The sequence below is a fragment of the Lathyrus oleraceus genome, chromosome 1, assembly GCF_024323335.1.
Source record: "Lathyrus oleraceus cultivar Zhongwan6 chromosome 1, CAAS_Psat_ZW6_1.0, whole genome shotgun sequence".
NCBI lineage: Eukaryota > Viridiplantae > Streptophyta > Magnoliopsida > Fabales > Fabaceae > Lathyrus > Lathyrus oleraceus.
The window spans coordinates 360,346,635-360,351,820 of record NC_066579.1 but is presented as its reverse complement, the minus strand read 5'-3'; the positions used below and the strand labels follow the sequence as shown (position 1 = coordinate 360,351,820).

General features: G+C 30.7%; 1 pseudogene; it reads left to right on the top strand.

Annotated features, from left to right (window-relative positions):
- The first annotated feature begins 1,660 nt into the window (after positions 1-1,660).
- LOC127106888 (lecithin-cholesterol acyltransferase-like 1) lies at positions 1,661-2,629 on the top strand (annotated as a pseudogene).
- Positions 2,630-5,186: the final 2,557 nt, after the last annotated feature.

Below are 5,186 nucleotides of genomic sequence, written 5' to 3'. Positions count from 1 at the left end.
GCCGACACTTTGATATCAATTGAAGGTGGAGAAAAACAAGAAAGGGGGGGTTTGAATTGTTTTAGGAAAAAAAACTTTTTAGAACTTAGACACACGCAGTAACAAAAGAATTCAACACAGAATTTTATACTAGTTCGCTTGAAATTCAAAGTTACTCCAGCCCACTCGGCCAAGGTGATTTTGCCTTTAAAAAGGACTTAATCCACTTATCTTGAGAGATTACACAAACAACCGTCTAAGAGAATAATAATCCCTTAGCCTTCTTAAGTAATCAGACTTCACAAAATCACTTGAGGAAATATCTTAGCAATAATATGATTACAGTAATGAAAAGTGCTTCTAACAATAAGCAGAGATTACACAAGATAAGTACAAGAGTTATTCTCACGTTAGAGCAGCAGCTCGTGAGAGAAAGAATAATGAATGACGGAAGGATTGAATTCTCATATTTTTCTGTTCTTCTTTGGGTGGCGTTCCGTCCTTTTTATAGGAGAGTGAGAAGACCGTTGGGTGATGTTAATGTCACAATCTTGGGCATTGATGGATGATTAACATCAGTAATCTTAGTGTTCTTTCCAAAGCAGTATTTGGAGCGTCATAACTTTCTTCTAAAAATAGTTTCTTTCCATAAACGAGTTTCTTCAATGTTGAGCTTTCTTGAATCAGAGGATCCTATAGTCAGAGTTTTCATTTAGCTATTGCAACTTCAGAGGATGCTTGTTGCTGACTGTCTTCAGAGTTTCTCTTTATTTAACTTCTTCAGAGCGTACGTCTTTAGAGTCTAGAGTCATTCTTCCCCTTCAGAGTGTTTGACTTCTTTAGTTTAGGTAACGCCTGCGTTTGATCAGAGTCAGAGCTTCTGGTCGCGTATCTTCTGAATAGCATCTTAGCGCTTGATTATGTATCTGATGATTCTCTATCTGATTGTTTTGATCAGAATCCTGCACACTTAGAAAAATTTCGTTAGGTACCATTTTTGTTTCATCCTTTGTTATCATCAAAATCTTAGAGATACATTATAGAACTAAATTTCTTCTTACAATGTTATCATCAAGTGGCGGTGCGACAGGAACAACAATGGGATTCTCACTGGGGTGAAGATATAAATGGTTTCTAGGGTTCAAGAGAGGATCTTTGGGTTCAGACCTATTGGAAGAATTGTTGGAGTTATCATTTGAAGAATTTTTGGAGTCGTTGTGATCAGATTCATCATCGGAAGCCATGATGATGAATCAAGAAATTGAAGGAGGTGAATGGAAAAGGGGAAAATGAACCCCTAGGTTCAGTGTGAAAACGTAAAAAAAGGAAAGAGAAGAGAAAATTTTTCTCCTCTGACACTATATTACAATGGGTAAATGCAATGTAAAAGGACCATTGAGCTCCGAAAGATTTATTGAAAGAGAAATATGAATTCTTGTTACAAAAAGAACGATAAGCTAATAGTTTATTTATACAAATAGTGGGCCTGAAAAGTAGGCAAATATTCTAACTAACCAAGGCCCAAAAGTAAACTAACAGCTATATAAAAGGAAGGGTAAATTTGGTAGATTGGATTTCTAACAATTATCTAAAAACTAACAAGTATCAGGAACTGAAGGACATAACAAAATACTGACATTAATAAGCATATTTTTTATCATACAGAATGTTGTAATCTGTGATGAAGGAACACAATCTCACAAATTTTATTGCAACAACACAGAGAGTGTTTATGATAATGTCATTATTCTGCTGCACAAACGTTGCAATTAGCATGACCAACAACCTCAATCCCCTGATGCTAATACCAGGTAACAAAGGGAACCAACTAAAAGAAAAACTAACCACATAATACAAATCTTCAACCTTAATATGTGATCCATGGTACCCTCATTTCAAGAAGAAAAATGAATGGTTTAGACTATGGTTTGATACAACCATCTTACGTGATCCTTTCACAAGATGTTTTGCTTCTCGAATGAATCTTTACTATGATAAACAACTTGATGATTACTTTAATTCCCTTAGAGTGCATGCACATGTCCCTCACTTTTGTTCTACCGATTCTTTTATGCGTCTCAATCCTAGTCTAAAGAAAATTTCTTTTCATTATCATTTTTTTAACTTTATATATGTTTCATGTACTTATTTTAGGATTTTGTTAATGGGACTAGACAAGTCCTATAATGTGTTTCAAGGATCTAAGAATAATTTGTGTACATTATTGTAATGTTATATGTGTAGGATTGTGACATATTACATGGCATCTCTAGTAGAATAATTAGAAAATCTTGGTTATATAGATGGTGAAAATTTGTTTGGAGCTCCCAATGTTTTTTTATATGGTTTAGCAACACCATGTAATCCATCTCAAGTAGGTTCAAATTCTTAAAAGATTTAAAGAATTTGATAGAAGAAGCAAGCAATTTCAATAGAGGAAAACCAATAATACTTGTTTCAAATAGCTTACGAGGTTTATATATATTGAACTCCTTAATCGAAACCCTTCTTCTTGGCGAAGAAATTTATTAAATATTTTATAGCTCTTTCTACTATATGGGATGGAACTATTGATGAAATATTCATTTTTTCATCAGGAAATAATATGGGGGTGCCATTAGTAAACCCTTAAATAATGAAAATAGAGTGAAATAGACTTTGAGGGAGGATTAAGTTACGGTGATCAACATAACGTTTCATGCAATTTTGTTCTCCATCTTTGTAGGGCAAAATTTCCAGTGGTACTTGATGATCATGATGAAATGAATATGTATCTATATCATGAAGTAAGGTGAGGAAGTGTGTTGAGATGGCAATAATGGTTGTCCAAATTATTCTAATGCAGGCTACAACAAAGCAAATGTGATGATAAAAAAGTGCCAATAAAGTCTCACATCGCTTTTCATAAAACACGTTTAACTATTTATATAATATACATAAACAACAAATAGTGTCAACTTGTGTGTTAGGCTCATGCTAAAACGAAATGGGCTTGAGGCCCAATAATATCTTTTCAATATTATACTCTAATTAATATTTTAAAAAACTTAACAAAAATAATTAATTATTAATTAATTTTGTAAAATAATAATAAGTAATATATTATTCTATTCATCAATAACTGGAGGGGGACCAAAAAAATCTTAAGAAATGTATAGTTGAGGGACAAAAAAATTAATTTTTAAAATGAGAGAATTAAAAATTAAAAATCATCGAACTAGAGGGACCAAAGATGCTTTTAAACCAAGAATTAATATAGGATAACTTTTGGTGGCTATATTTATTATTATTTCTATATTATTTTGTTATTGGATAGCTAAGAGGTTAGAGAGAACATTCGGAGACGTACAACTTTTTAAGAGGTCTATATTGAAAATCTATCGCACTATGGATGATCGTTGTATCCTCTTAAGAGATACATTTTTGTTATTGCTAAATATGTGCGACCTTTTAAGATTTTTTTTTAAATAATCTATAGAGCTCAAGATAAAGGTGACTTCTAAGACTATATTGTGGCAATAAATCATGAACATGTTCGATTAGATGCTAGTACGTTCAACAAAGAATTTTTAGGTGACTTTCATAAAAGAAAGGTTTAAATGCGTTTTTTCAAAAAAATTCACCTGAAGCAACATGACAGTCGATTCGTATCAGATGATAATCGATTGTCATATGAAACTTTTCCAAAAATCTCACTTCTAAACTCATCTTCTTTAACCTTTAACTATTCCAAACCATATCCAATCATGTTACGACATACCCAATCATTTTAAACCATGGATTCAATATCATATAAGGATATATAGACAATTATATTTTCTTCACTTCTTAACCCCATGAATCTCTAATCATGTCAATACAATCTCTAGTCCTCTTCATAGCAATTTTATCCTAATGTGGAAAATCGTTGATAATGTCATTTATCCCAAGATGTTGTGCATTTTATACACTACTCTAGGGAAATAAGTGATATCGCAGTCAAAATTAACCTGGAAAAGGCATACAACAAGATTAATTGGGACTTCGTGGAGTTTTATGAACCACTCTATGGAAAGATAGTTTTTAATATGTTTAAAGCAAGAAGAGCTTGCTTGATGAACTTCGTTACTATTGATAAGTAATTTCAAGCACAAGAGATAGTGATTTGTATTATTTAGTTTTTGAAAAGACTTCACAAAATAATTGATTTTAAATTGATTAATTTTAATAAAGTAGAAGAAGAGATTAAGTAAACGAAAATAAATACCAAAAGTAAAGAGATTAATATAGAAAGATTACATCAGAATTTATACTCGGCCTTAAACCACATAATTTAATTCAATCCCCAATTTTTCTCTCTTGAGATTTCTACTAACAACAACTTGAAATTTACACATATCATCCCAACAACTTTCCTTACACCAAACATTTTACCAAATTTAGCTTGCAACCTCTATTGAACAAACGACTATGAATACAAGAGAGAGGTGATATATATATATATATATATATATATATATATATATATATATATATATATATATATATATATATATATATATATATAATAAGCAGAGAATATGCAACCAAAAAGAAAAATGAAGAAAAAAAATAAAATAAGAAATATCACCTTAGAGATTAGTCTGGTATGACCTTAAATGATACAATTTACTCCAATCCTTAAAAAAAAATCTTGATATTTTTACTAAAAACAACTTTAACCTTTTACATAAGATCAATTCAACTACCTTACAACAACTTGAATTTTTATCCCGGATTACACCAACAATCTTACACAAACGACTAAAGTTTTACACATATTCAACTTAACAACTTTGAACAAAACTTTTTAAAGATATAGTTTATATCCTTCAAAAATATTAAAAAATAACAAGAGAACTAAACTCTTGAATAAACAAATTTAACATAATAATAAAACAACACGGTTTTCAGACAAAGTTTTTCCCTCTCCCAATACTAATACTAATAAGATAATAATCACTAAATAAAATCTATAAAGAATGTAAATAAAGAGATAGAAGAATTGATATGTAATTCAGAAAATTATTGTATTGAGAAGTCTAAGAACTTTAGCATACAAAGACTTAACTTTATTTCCACCTATGCTTTTGACTCATTCATATTAGTGAACTCATTAGTAATGCTAAAAAGGATTCATCAAATAACGAAAGGGATCTATAGTTGTAAATGACTTTTTTTTTTTGCCT